Here is a 15,401-nt window from a genome sequence, read left to right as displayed (position 1 = left end):
CTGCAAAGGGTGCCGTTGTAAATGCTGGCGACTGTCATCCATGGTTACATGGAAACCCGGAAGACTACCAGGGGACAGATGTACCATTTGCTTTTCTTCCCTCCTGGTGCGGAAGTGGGAGCAAATGCTTCTCTCCAAGCACAGATTGCTTCATGGGCAGCGGCAGGTCCCCTGTTTCAAAGCGTCAGACCGGCTGTGTGGAAAGGTACACGATGCTACTTAGCAGAGCCTCTTCAGAAAGGCCTTCATGCTACCAGCTCTCCCCACTTCCTATGGCCTTGGCTATCCTGGAAAACTAGAGACAAACAATAAAAATCCCTCTCTCGGCGTCTCTCTATGTGTGTGGGTGCATGTATGTGCAGGTGGGCACTCATGTGTGTGAACTTGTATGTGCATGTGGAGGCCAGAGGCCAACCTTGGGTGTCTCCCTCAGTCGCTGCCAACTGTGTTTTTGAGACAGGGTCTCTCATTGGAACTCACAATTTTTGCCAGGACGACTGGCCAGTGAGCTCCAGGGACCTGCTGTTTCCACCTCCCTAGAGCTAGGATTACAAGTTTGAGACACCACAACTGAATTTTATTTTATTGTTTTTAATTTCTGTAGCTTATTTTTTAATTAAAAAATTTAAATTACAATATAATCCCACCACTCTCCCTTTCCTCTCCTCCTTATGTTTTCGGTTCTATTTTTAAAATAATAAAAGGTGGGGTTCTGGGGATTGAATTCAGGCAAGACATGGCAAGCAGTGTCTTGGCTGAGCTACCTGTCTAGCACCCTCTGTGTGCATGCATGTATGTTTGCATGCATGTGTGTGTGTGCGCGCGCACGTGTGTGTTTGAGACAAGGTCTCCCTATGTAGCCCAGGCTAGCCTCAAACTCCTAGTCCTGCCTCAGGAATGCAGGGCTCACAGGCGTGCTCCACCTCACCTGCCCACAGAGCTCTCTGAGTTCTGCTTACTTTGTGACTTTTGCGAGTCCTCTTCAGTTTTGATCACTGGTTTCTGACCTTCCTGGTCACCCTTCCCCTCTGGTTGATCATGACTCCCCATGGAGAGCCCACTTCGTCGGGCTTCTGCTGTGTTACTAGCTTATTCCACTGTCATCAGGACCTGACTGCGTGTGTCCTGAGATGATTCCTCTCTGCAAGACAAGGAAGCTGAGCCCCTCTCCCCTCAGGAGGTTAAGGAGCTCCCCTCCCACTTAGTAGGGGGTTGAATCCTGACTTCTTCACCTCTGTGCGGTGCTGCCTCCGGAATGGGCAACTTTAACTCCTCTAATAAGTTAGATCAGAGAGAGATTCTGTAAATCCCTTCACCTCCTCTCCTGGCAGAAGGCCAGCTCGCCTCACAGTACAGATAATTGGTGATGGCCTCAGGCAGAAAGACGAATCTAGCTTGTGCCCTGCAGGACCCCTGGGGTGTCAGACTGAAATGCCTAGTCCCTCGCATACAGGGACGCAGTAGGTCACACTGGCAGGTGCTGTCCCATTCACCTTGCAATGTCAGCCCTCCCAGTGGACTCCCCTCTCCCCCTTCTTAAGGGGTTTGTAGTTAGAGGCAGGGATGGAGGTCATTTGCTCTCAAAGAAGGGTATGCCGCTGGCCATGGTTCTGACTGGGCAGGACCTGTGCCTTCTGGTTGTTAGTCATCTTGAATATCACCCAGTTGGTCTTTTTGCAGACACCCCACTTTTAGGCTGCTCGGATGCTGGGCCTGGCTTGCTCTGGGCTGGGCTGGCAATCTTTCTGCAGCTTCAGCCTGCTACCGAATGGAGTTTGAGTTCAGCTTTTTCCCTCCAGTTCTGGTACCCAGGGAGTCAGCCACAGAAACAGTGACAGGCTGTTCTGTATGTATGGGGGCGGGTGACTTGGCTTTGTTGAAGCAATGCTGCCAAGGTAAAGTGACAAGTTCATATCAAGCAGTAGCCATTTCTTTGACCTTAGAAGTACTTAGTCCTTGGGGCTGGAGAGACAACCCAGAGGACAAGAGTCACTTGTTGCTTTGGCAGGAGACCCAGGTACAGTTCCAGCACCCACATGGGTTACTCACAAGCATCTTCAACTCCATTTGCAGAGGATTAAACACTCTCTCTGACCTCCAAAGACACTAGGCCCACATGTGACACACAGTTATTTGGGAAAGTACTCAAGAACATAAATTAAAACTTAAGAAAGTACCCTATCATCTCTATATATCTGCAGAAGTCTCACTTAAGGAAGAGTTCTGTGGGCTAGTTATGGTGGCCTGCATTTGGAATCTTGTACTCCAGAGGCCAAGGAAAAGAACTAAGTTCAAGGTCAGCCTATATAGTGGGATCCTATTTCAAAAAATCAGTAAGAAGTCAAGCCACACAGCATGCTAGGTTGGGACATCTCTAGAGTGTGACCTAGAAATAGTCCCCATCTGCAAACCCATTTTGGATGTCTGGTGATTTTGGAGACTCTTCAGTCCCTATGGGCAGTTCATCATGTGCCCTGTCTTCACTGCATCAGGTGCTGGCTGGTCCAGAAGAGGAGCTGAGTTTTCAACCCACGGGCATATCTGCAGTCACTGGTAAACTGATCATATTTACTTTCACCCCTTCCTGAACTTTGAGGAGGCAGTCTGAGGATTTGACGTGGGGAATTCCTTCTAGCCTCTGAGAGCTGCCGGCACTTCCTCTGTGTAGTGCCTCACACAGTGCTCCAACCATACTGCCTGCTCCCTTCGTCAGGGTCATACACACACAAGCTGTTGGCCCCAGACTGTGATTCTGTGAGGTGTAGTGTCTCATTAGCTGAGTCTATATCCCCAACCAGCTAAATCTGAGTTTTGGTCACTGTGCTGTTAATAGACAGGACATAACCTAGTAAAACTTTTAAATGTGCATGCCTCAGGTAACTTTGTAGAAAGGGGTGCATGGAACAGAAATAAACTCAGTCAGGTCTAACCCAGCCAACCTCAGCCAATGAAGCCTCAGCTAACCCCAAGCTCCATCATGCAGCTAGCGTCGGTTCTTTGCACAGGGAAGGCCCTTTCCTATTTCCAGGTAAATGATAACTTGATCTCTTGAATTGCCCTCCCGTCATCTGCTCAGTACCAGGGGCCCACTTGTTAAACTCCTCTGCCTCCAAAAGTTTCTATACAACTCGATAGCTGTCCTCCACTACCCCCCACACCCAATTAGTTCCCATCTCTAAATCTCCAGGCCCTAGAAATCAGGTCCTGAGGGAAACTAGGTTAGAACTCATGCTTCGAACATGAAAGTTCCGCATGCTTTGCCAGAACAGACTTTGTATCTGAAACCCCACTGAGCTATTCCACCCAGAACACTCACTGTCCCAACAATCAGTCCCTCGGCCTCTGCAGATGTGATTTTTGTTCAGCTGTTAGGGTAGAGGGGGACCCTCTCTTTCCTTTGGGAAATAAGCTGGCTAGCTATCTTGAAATGGTGGGGAGAGAAGCTGTGTGAAGCAGTGGAATTCAGCAATGAACCAAGAGTAGCTGGCTAGATGGCCCAGTCAGTAAAGTGTTAGCATTGCAAGCTCAAGACCTGGGTCTGACCCCCAGAATCCAGGTAAAAAGAGCAAGTCCAATTACTTTAGTGGACCAGGGAGAGATCTTAGTTCACAAAACTTAAAATAGACAGTACCAGAGGAGGAATTAAGATTAAAGTTGTTGTTGTTGTTGTTTTTTTTACTACAACATGTGGGTGCACGTGTCATAAATACACACACACACACACACACACACAGACACACACACACACACAGAGACGGAGACAGAGAGACACACAGAGAAACCCAGAGACCCAGAGAGAGGCAGAAGCAAAGATATATATATATAAGAGAGAGACACAGAAACACAGAGACACAGAGAAAGACAGGGATAGAGAGACAGAGGGAGGGAGGGAAGGACAGAAGGAGAGGTGAATTGAGAAAATGCAGTTAATAAATGGTAGTGACGGGGCCGGAAATGTGTCTCGGCAGTTCAGAAATGGTAGTGATGGGGCTGGAGATGTGTCTCAGCAGTTAAGAGCACTTATTGTTTGTTCTTCCAGAGAATTCGAGTTTGGTTCTCAACACCCGTGTCAGCTACTAACAAACAACATACAATCCAGTGTTCTTATTACCTCTGCAGGCAGGCAGATGTACGCACACGCTTGCACACACACACATACACACACACACACACACACACACACAAATAAGTAAAAAAATGCTATTAATACTGAATATGGGGCATCTCCCCCCGCCCCCAGTTAAGAGTTCTGTTTCTGACCAAACCCTCAGTCCTTCCAAAAAGCTTTTTCCCGTGAATGTCTCTGATTGACTTTCTTGGGTGCTACCCAAGGAAATCTTGGCCTTTAATTTGGACCTGGTGTATCTGAGTCTGATGGGTTAAAGGACCCAAACTTCATTTCTACACAAATGACAAAGTAGCGAAATGAGCCATGAGCCCTGGATATGTCCAGAAGAAGACAGTTCTTCTTCTTCTTCCCGCGCTCCTAGGCTCTTCTTTCCTGGGAATTAGGTCTCAAGGGTGTGAGTCGTACCCACATTTGCATTGTGGTTTGCTAGCTCAGCTGGGCAGATTCTTCCAGTCCCCCAGGGCAGCCAGTGGCATCTTTTGTTCACCTTTCTCCCGATTTAGCAGCATCAAGGGCGAGTATTCTGGGGTCCAGGAGAGGCCTGTAGTTCTCATGTGGCAGGAGTTTGCTTACAGGACAGCCCGCAACCATCAGGTCGGATCTTGTAGCTGGCATCCGCAGTGCCCCGCTGTGTGGCTTGTCAGGAAGACCCCTCATGCACTCGTGCAGGCGCAGTGGTCTTTGTCCTTGTTGGTACAGCCAGGAATTTAGCCCCCGTGTCTGTCTCTGTAACCAGGCACCCACACTCAGCTGGCGAAGTGTCGGCTGCAGCAGTGAAAGCCAAACGGTGCTAGGAACTAAAATGTGTTGATGTTGAGCCCCTCGAATATCCTACGAGAGTTCTTCAGTCCCCCCTTTCCCTATTCCTCTACTCTTGAATCATTTTTTTTGTCTTTGTTGTTTATTTGTTCTTCATTTTTGCTTTAGTTTTCTTTTCCTTTTGAGACAGGGTTTTTCTGTATAGCCAAGGCTGTCCTGGAACTTGCTCTATAGACCAGGCAGACCTTGAGCTCAGAGATCCACCTGCCTCTGCGTCCGGAGTGCTGGGACTAAAGGTGTGTGTCACCACGCCAGGCTTCTCGAATCATTCTTGTGGCATGCTAAAGGCTTTCCTTTTAGGGCCCAGTCCTGTACCTATGAACAATGCTTCTAGGTTTGAGTAGGAGTACAGTAATTCCTTCCCGTGATTTTAGTTACCTATGGTCCAAAACACATGAGATTTAAAATTCCTGAAATAAACACTTCATAGGCTTAAATTGTGTAGTGTTCCGAGAGGCATAAGACCTTGTGCTGACCCATTCTATCCTGCCCAGGATGTCGGCTATCCTCTTGCCCAGCTATGGTATCTATGCTGCGTGTGCCACCAACCCGTTACTCACCAAGTACCCGTTTTGGTTACTAGACTAACTGTAGTGACGTCATCGTGATTCTTATTTTACTCAGTGAAGCAAGAGCGAGAGTAGCAATGCTGGCGAATGGGATCTGGCAGAGAGAAGCCATGGAAAGTCCCGGAAAGTCAAAAGCTCAAAGATGTTATCTTGAGGGAAACAGAAAAGAAATGCATCGACATGACTTTTATTATTCTGTGTTTCTATAACTGTTCTGGTTTATTAGTATTAATTACTGTCAATCTCATATCATGTTCGATGTACAGGTATGCATGCATCGGCAACACAATGCATGTATGGTTCGTTCTGCTTCTGCTTTGGACTTGGCGATGCAGCTTCAGGCATTTCCTGGGGCGTAACTCCTTGCTAGGCTCTGGGAATTCTCTCTTGGTAGACGTGGAAGGGTAGATATCGAGAGTGGACACTTGCTATGGTTTAGACTTTAAAAGTCCTCATGTTTGAAGGCTTGGTTCCCAGTTGCTGGTGCTATTGAGAGGTAGGGGTGGCCTTTGGAGGCAGGCTTTGAGGTAGGAGGTAGGATCAGTGGGGGTACGCCACTGAAGAGGATGTTGGGGTCTTCTAGTTTTCTCTCTGTTTCCTAGACACCATGTGGTGAGCAGCTTTTTTGCCATGGGCTCCCTAACATAACATGCTGTGTGTCATAGGCCCAAAGACAAAAGGGCCAAGTGGCCATGCACTGAAACCTGTGCATCCATGAGCCCAAATGAAGCTTTCTTTCCCTGAGTTATCCGCCTGGTTTGTTTTGTCACACTGAGGAAAACTGACTTACACAGGACTGTGACCCTCCTGAGCACATTGCTAGAAAGCACTTTAGCTCTTCCACAGAGGAGTATCATTCCACAAGCAGCTTTGTGTGGAGGTCGGGGAGATGGACCTGTCTGTTAAGCGCTTGCTGTGCAAGCATGGAGACTCAAATTTGGATTCCTACTGCCTACATGAAAAGCCAGGTATGGCCTGTGCCTGTAGTACCAGTCCTGGGAAGGCAGAGACAGGCGGATCTCTGGGGCTTGTGGGAAAGCTGCCTCAGGTGAATTGGTGAGCTCAGGGTTAGTGAGAGACCTCGTCTCAAAAAAATAAGGTAGAGAGAGACCGAGGAAGATTCTGAACATCAACCTCTGGCCTCTGCACATCCCTTATGGGCGGACACACACACACACACACACACACACACACACACACACACACGCCTCCCCTCAATTTCTACTGAATTTCTCCATATAAAATTGAACACCAGATTTCAGAAGCTCATAGTGTCTGTTCATACCTTGAAGAGGTTTTTATGACCTCTGCCATTTTAAAAAGCCCCGAGTACATTGCCTGGCTTTTTATTTAGATTTTGAATAATTCCTGCCTCACATCTCTAAATTGTTCTGCCCTCTTGTCACCTTTGCTTGTCCAGGGAGCCTGGTTAAGCTACTTAGCTTCTGGTGTCCAGCTGGGATGGGCTAGTAGGACCCAGGAGCAGGTTAGAGGGTAGAAGGAGACAGCAGGATCTCCTTTTCTTCAGCTTCCCCCTGACAAAGAGGGGTGGGGGATTAGATCCCTCTTGAAACCTTTGTTGAACAGCTCTTTCCTTCCTTCCTTCCTTCCCTCCTTCCTTCCTTCCCTCCTTCCTTCCTTCCTTCCTTTGTCTGTTCGTCTCTCCATCTATCTATCATCTATCTATCTATCTATCTATCTATCTATCTATCTATCTATCTATCTATCTATCTATCATCTCTGTTTTGAGACAGAGCTGCTTCTCTGTGTAGCCTGGTAGTTCTAGAACTTGCTTTTTTTATAGCTGAGTTCTCTCCAAGTCTCAGGACCCTCTCTCTTCCCTTTTCCCTTTCAGACCTGGTGGACAAGAGCTCCCTGCTGTTGCTAATTCCAGAACATTTCACACCCTTGGTTTCTCTTCACCTTGCCCACAGTCCTGGAAATAGTTTCCCTCCTAAACCGCCCTCAATTACCCAATTTGAGGCGAGACACCTATTTCTCTCCAGAAGGCTGCTTCATTTCACACATCCAGTGTCAAAGAATTAACCCTTAAAGGCCGCAAGGAGGACACTATGGAAATGTCCCCAGCTTCCCACCCCAATAAAAGCAGAATTAGGTCAATTGATATTGCCTATTTTATCTAATTAAGTTTGTCTTTGATGCCATAGATATGCAAATTTCTTGCTACTATGCCTGGGACAGCTGGAAACTGTCCTTGTAGTTAATGACTTTGAATACAATTGTCAAATTAACCCAAGTGTTTCCTGAACTGATCCAGCAGGGAACCATCCCAGTTCCCCAAACAAAACCTCACCAGGATGTCTGCAAATGACTGCCTCTGGGCACCTCCTAATTACAGGTTATTTATGCGCCTCATTGTGCTAGGCATGAGTCCTCTCCCAGTCCCATTCACATGAAAGCACTGGTGGGTAATTGTGGCGGACAGCCTTGAAGAGGGCTCCAGATCATTCTCTCCCTCCCGGCTGAGTCTAGCAACTTGCTTTTAATCAGCAGGATGTAGAAAAGGGATGGAGTGTCACTTCTGAGATAAGGTTACTAATGACTAGGACTTCTGTCTGGCTGGCATTAGTCTGTCTTGCTTCCTCACTCTGGTAGATCAGTCTCCACATGACAAAGGCCCAAGCGAAGGTGGCTTCTGACGGCGGCTCCTAAGACGGACTTGACCTTTCCCTGGGCAAGTCTCTTGATGAGGTTCTCTCATTGAAAGACCTGCGAGGTGCAAGAGACCTGGAAGTAGAGGGCCCAGCTGACTCAGGTTCCAAGTCCAGGCCCATAGAGACCGAGGCAATAATACGCTGGTGTTGTCTGAGGCTGCTGGTGTCCAGATAATTTCTTTCACAGAGGCAGGCAGCTGATACCACAGTATAGATTTTACTGATGAGCCCATCATGGGGGAGGGGGAGGAGGGAGGGGATGGGAATCAAAGTATAATTTACCATGCATTCTTTTACAACAAAGAGACAACTGATCAACCCATGGAGTTCTGTGTTTCCTTAGCTCTTCCCTTGTAGAAACGTTGTCTCCCTCTCGTTGCTTTTCTCTGAAAATGCAGAGAGAAAATACCTAGTAAAGTCAAACAGGGCAAGACTGAAGAGTGATTTCTCTCTTTCTTCCGTTCTAGTCATTGTATGTGTGTAGCTGAGTTCTGCCTCGGGCTCTCGGGTGCTAGGCTTACACTATGTCTTATCAGGCGGGGCTTTCATCTTGTGGTGGTGAATGCTATTCTATTCTATTTGCTTATTTTGTCAGTACTGGGAAGGAACCAAGGACCTGGTGTGCCAGGCAAATGCTCTACATTGAAAACATCCCCAGCCCAAGAGTGATATTCTCTGGGTTTTTGATTCTTTGTCCACTTGACAGAATATATATATAAATATTTTTACTTTTATTCCCAAACTTGCTGTCAGTCTTCTCAAGTTCAGAAGTGGTGGGACATGCTCTGTGTCAATACAACCCACCGGCCTCAGACAGAACGTGTTATAGAGATGTAAAATCATGGTAGCTGGAAATGTTCAGTACAGAGTCCTCTCGACTTCTAGCGTATCTCACTACGCAATGCTTAAAAATATTATACATAAAAACAAAATCCAACCTAAGTGCCCTTATGGTGTCAAGATCAAGTCATCCCGTTGTGTGCGGTACTAAAATCGAGTCTGCACACAGTGTGGGGTCCAGCCACAGAAAAAGCCCTGGGCATTTCAACTGACGTGTTAGGTGAGGCTGCTGCAGAAACAGGGTTAGTTGGCAAAGTCACCGGGAAATATTGGCCAGAGGTTCAAGAATATGTATCTGTTGAACGTGAAGGACTCATTTTAGAGACCGAGGCTGTAAAATTGTTGTTCCAGAGAAAGAATGGCATTTCTGTGCAGTGTGTCTGCTGTGCAGATTCTCATGGACTTGTTTCATGCAGGTAGGTCCCAGGAGTGCAGAGGTGGCATACCTAAGGCCGCGAGAAGGGTTGAGGTAAGTTTTCACACCACAGTTTTAACCTTGTGAGCCGCTGAGCTGGATAAAGTGCAGTGGAGTGTTTGCAGTAACGGTTAAACAGAGGAAGGTGAAGAAAACCTTCAGGAGATGGATATACATACACACAGCAGAATGCGGCCTCTTCCAGCCGTGTTGCATGAGAGTGACTGGCTCTCAGCTCTCCTTTGGGCTTCTTGCTGCAACAACACTATGTTTTCCCAGCTCAGTCTTTCCTCTTGCAGTTTGCATCTGAAATCTCTCCCGAAATCCTGTGTTAAAGGCTTAGACCATGCTCGATGATACTGGGGGGTGGGGTGGGAATTCTGAGGTGGGACCCAGTTTTCTAGTCATTGGGGTTGCATCCCCAAAGACAGTGAGACCCCACCTTTTCTTTTTTCTTTTTCTTTCTTACTTAAAAAACTTAGTGTATAAAATTTATTTAAACCATAACTTAAGCATTTAGCTATTTAAATGTATATGCATACATATACCATTTAGAGGAAGGTGAACACTGACTATATATTGGATGATATTACTGAATTATAAATAATAATTATGTGAAGTTTTGCTTTTTAAAAATGTTTTTAATTGAAATATAATTCTATCATTTCCCTCCCTCCTGCCCCTCCCAACGACCCTTCTTCAAAATCTTCTTTTTCTTTTATTGTTGCTGTTTATATACACCTACACACATATACATATGTATATGTATATGTGTGTATGTATATATATGTACAGATACACGTAAATACAGCTGACTGAGTCCATCTTTATTGGTAATGTGTAGTAGTTTTAGGGCTGCCTACTCTGCACTGGACAGCCAATAAGGGGGCTCATCCTGGGAGAGGCTAGTTCTCCTTCTCCCAGGGGCCACTGCTGCCCGGATGTAGTTCTTTGTCTCCACACTTCCTGGCCATAAGGTGAACGGCATTCTCTACCATCTGCTCCTGTTAGGGTGGTCTGTTACCTTATTCCAACATGAGCCAAAATGAACCACTTGTTTTTAATAAGCTGATTCTCTTAGGTATTTTGTAACAGTAATGGAAACTAATTGACACATATCCTTAGGGCCTATTTCCATCCCAGATTGAAATGATACTTTAAATAAAATTTGATGAAGACATGCAATGGAATATTAGTTAGCAATTAAAAAGTATGAAGCGTAGGCAGACAGACTTGAGAGGGGATAGAGAGTGTGTGTAGCGGTTCTTCCTAATGGGTATACAATTTCAGTTTTTACAGAATGAAAAGAAGTTTGGAGGGTGATGGTGTGGATGGATGCTTTTATGCACATTAAGAACAGCAAAGGCGTTTTTAAAAAAAGAACTACTGATTGGGGCTACAAAATGGGTAGATCTTGAAGAACCTTATGTTAAGTGAAAGAATTCAGACACAAAATATATCCCATGTGTTATACAATTCCATTTCTGTGGAATGACCATGGCGGGCTAATCTATAGAGCGAGAATAGACTACTGCCTGCCAGAGACTGGGGGTGGGGGAGTAGGAGGAGCTGGGAAAATAGGGGGTGACTGCCGATGAGAATGTAATTTCTCTTTGGGGTGATGAGAATGTTCTAAAATAAATTATACTAAGAGCTGTACCCCTTCACGAGTATATGAAAACCCTCGGAGTGATAAACCTTACACGGTGAATTTTATTGTATATAAATTGCATTTCAATTAAGGCTGTTAAAAAGCAGACTGGATGACAAATTTGAATGTGGGGGTGTTGCTCGTTAGCTGTGCCCTAAGCAGTCTCAAGAGAGAACAAATCCAGTTTGGGTACAGAAAGTTGAGAACAATCTGTTCTCATGTGAGGTCTTTCTTCAAAGATGGACTCAATGACAAGGTCAAAATGCATCAGACAGTCTGTGTTGGTGGGTCTCACATCTGCAAAGCAAACCAGTCATGACTGGAAAACAGTGCATCCGACCGGGCACAAGGGTGCAGGGCTAAGTCAGGAGGAGCATGAGTTGGAGGCCAGCCTGGGTTTCACACAGCAGCAGCAGCAAGGAATGACATCAGCACTGAGCATGCTCAGTCTTTTTCTTTGCCACCATTCCATAATTAATGTGGTGTGGCAAACTTGTATGGTCCATCCTCATCCTGTTGGGTATTCTGTGCCATCTGGAGATGACTGGAGGCTGGGAAGGTGTCCACATGCAGTCACCATGCCACTGTATACACCGGACTTGAGCATCCCCTGGCTTTGATACCCATGGTCTATTTTGCACCTTCCCCCCAGACCCTCAAGGACAACTGTGTGCTGTTTCAGAAAAGATGGGAGAAGAAACAGGTCCCTGCTGAGAACCTTGCAGTGACCATCCACGGCTTTCAGAATCAGACCTCTGGTTCTTAAAGTTATGTGCAGGACTCAACGCATACCATCTCTCTCCAGTCATACCGGGCTCCTCACTGTCCCTCTCATGGCTCATATTTGCTCGTTCCGTGGGGCTGGGTCCTTCTTGACTGTTCTCCCTGCCTGCAAGGCACTTCCAGCAGAATGAAAGTTTGCATATGTTCAGGACACCATGAGAGCTGTTCAGGGGATGTCAACACCTGATAAGTAGTAAAGGGTGATGCCATACAGGTTGCTGAACTGAATTCCTTTTAAACTGCTAGCTCTTGGCTTATGCAAATCAGGACAACCATCCCTTTATACAATTGACCTTACTTTTAGTTCTACTTCTTATGTAACCAGCAGGAGGTTTCTTAAGCATATGTTATATATTTGTTTTTCTAAAACATCCTTCAAATTTTCGTTTGTTTTTATTTTATGTCTATGAGTCTTTTGCTGCATGTTGGTCTGTGTATCACATGTGTGTAGTGCCCATGGAGGCCATAAGAGGGCATTGGGTCCCAGGAACTGGAGTTCCAGATGGTCGTGAGCCATCATGTGAGTGCCAAGAATGGTACTGAGCCCTCTGCAAGAGCAGTCAGTGCTCTTAACCACGGAGCCATCTTTCTGGTCTTCCTTATCACTTATCACTTCCTTCCAATATCACTTAAAAAGTGAGTCTTTCCTGAACTTCTTCCAGACATTGGCTATGTGGAGTTGCCCAAGCAAAAACAGTTAAGGGCCTGAGTTAGTGTGGCTGCTGCCACTCAGTCCAGTGGTTCAGGGTTTCTCTCTAAAGTGCTGGTGTTTTCTGAGTTGACAGCATCTTGGTACGGTATGTGTGTCCTAGCTTTGCTTTCTTTCTATTGCTGTGATCAAATACTGTGACAAAAGCAAATCATGGAGAAAGAGTTATTCCGCTTACAATCCCCAGTTCCAGTCCATCATACCAGGGAAGTCACAGCAGCAGCAGGACCATAAGAGAAGTGTGACTGTTACATTCACGGTTAAGAGCAATGAACTAATGCATGCATGCTTGTACTCAGGTTTTCCCCACTCTTTTATAATTCAGGATCTCCTGCCTAGGGAATGATGCCACCCACAGTGGTTAAGTCTTCCAAACGCAGTTAACAGAATCAAGATAATCCTCCTCAGACATGCCTACAGGCCAGCCTGATCTACTACACAGTCCCTCCTTGAGACTCTCTTCATGGATGAACACAGGTTGTGTCGAGCTGAAAATTAAAGCTAACCAGTGCAACTCTACCCCTTTAAAGCTTGACCCGCCAACACACAAGTGTCACTTTAAGTTGTAACCTTTTACCTATTGTCCCCAGAATCTCATAATGCAAACATAGTCCAACCTTAGAAATTCCCAGTCTTAAAAGAAAATCGAACAAGTACGGTGTTTCTTGACTGTGAGTTCCCATAAAATAAAAAACAAGTTACACACTTCCAATATATAATGTCACAGGCTAAAAATTCTCATTGCAAATGGAAGAATCAGGTCATGGCTGAGAATGATCAAACAAAAAACCCAAGCCCATGAAATCCCAAAACCAAATTCCACAGTTGTATGTTCAGCATTGCGGGGTTGTAATGGAACTTTCTGGGCTGACATATAGTCCCATCCTTTCTGCTCTGTTGCCTTTGCACAGATTCTCTCTAGTCTGGATCTACTCCATGTATGGAGCGCTCCTTGGTAGACATCCCACAGCCCTAACAATGCCAACATCTGCCTGTCTGTCTGTCTATCATTGTTATCATTATAGACTGTGTCAGGTGGACAATTAAAAGCAACCAGTACAACATGTTTCTGGAGCATTGTCTTTTGTTCTAAAACTTTAAAACACACCAGTTTATATCTGTGAGGTTCTCCCAGAAGCTCTCAAAGCCAATTCTCCACATACCCAGTGTCCTATATTTAAAATTAGCTTATCTAAAATTTATTTTGCAACTTAGGTGAAAAATCCTTCTAGTCATCTGCATATAATACTCTAAGACAGAAATGTGATTTTAAGTTTGCCAACACTAAGGCTCTTTGGTGCATTTGTAACACGATGTTCTCTTTTCTGTCGTCCTATAATGCATTTTGTGAAGCATCCTCTGTTTGTCAAGGGTTGAGCATTCTGAGAATGATCTCTCCCGTAATTTTTTTTTATAAGAGAAAACTCAGAAAGAATGGGTATTGTATTCACAATTTTTGGGAGTGGAACTCCAGAGTTTAAGAATACTGGAGGTCTGAGGAGATTAGTGAGTGGTAATCTCTGGAGCCCATATAAAAGTCATGCTTACAGAATGAGCATCTTGAATTCCAGAGCTTCTACAGGTAGGAAGTGGAGCAAGGAAATTGCTGGGATCTCCTGGGCCACCTCGCCTGCTGCATACAGCAATAAACAACAAGAGACCCTGTGCCAATCAAGGGGGAAGGTGAGAACTAACACATGTACCCCAGGAACGTGAATGTCTGAATTCAAAATATTAGTGTATGCTCTCCCTCCCCACACACACTGAGAGAGAGAGAGAGAGAGAGAGAGAGAGAGAGAGAGAGAGAGAGAGAGCCAAGACATAACAATAGGGAAAGGCTTTATCTGTGCATCCAGGCTAGGGACCAAGGCCTGTCTCCACCTGCAAGGGAAGCTTAGGCAGCAGCCAGTAGGTGGGTGATGCCCACAGTCATGGCAGACACCTAGGATACCTTTAGTGAACTGCCAAACTGCTTTGATATTGTGTAGATAAATGTAAAAAATTACTCTTCTGTCTGGGATTAATGGATATCAAAAGGCATCCTTCCTCTAGGCCAAGGGCCTTTGAGCCAGGCTACATGGCCTAACCTGCAAAAAGAACATGGCCCTTTGGATCTTTGTCCCCGCTGGTCACCTTGGCCTGTGCCATCGTCCAGTGAGCACCCAGACCAAACAAGTATGCGGGTATCCACTATCATTCTTTATTATAAAACCCAGCAATTCTGTAGAATGAAGTGCTTTAAACTTTGAATGAAGTAGAGATAGGATTGCATATAATGTATGAGGAACGCCATTCTAGGTGAAAGATATTACATGGCGTAAGTAAAGTCTACCGCCATCAGGTTAACTCAATCAACAGCTCAGCTCCCTCCCCAGAGAGAGCATTAAATCATCTGATTGAATAGGGGCTTGTGTGGCACGCAGAAGAATTTGATTGTGTCTGTTTATTCTAAAGCTGATTTGAGAACTGACGCTTGCATACATAGGTAAGAGGAGCCAACTTGGTTTGAAAGAGTCTTTTTTATTCATTTTTGGTTTATTGGTAACTACGAGTTGATTTATTCCCCCAACCCCCAAATAGTTCAAAGTCCTTTCTGTTTTCGCTTGGGGAATAATGTTTTTATTCATTCCAAAGATGTAATATTTCTGCTAACAGCAGGGAGAGATAACGGAGATAAGAACCTTCAGGGCTCTTTGAAGACAAAATGGTATTCTGAATTGGATATTCATTATTGTGAGGGGATAAATCTCTAAATCTGGGTTTTATGACTTTAGGTTTGTTTGTTTAATGGATTTCTTTGTTTAAGCTTCA

This window comes from Myodes glareolus, chromosome 7 (genome assembly GCF_982192425.1).
Source record: "Myodes glareolus chromosome 7, mMyoGla1.1, whole genome shotgun sequence".
Classification (NCBI taxonomy): domain Eukaryota; kingdom Metazoa; phylum Chordata; class Mammalia; order Rodentia; family Cricetidae; genus Myodes; species Myodes glareolus.
The sequence above is the reverse complement of the archived record's forward strand: the minus strand, read 5'-3'. Positions refer to the sequence as shown.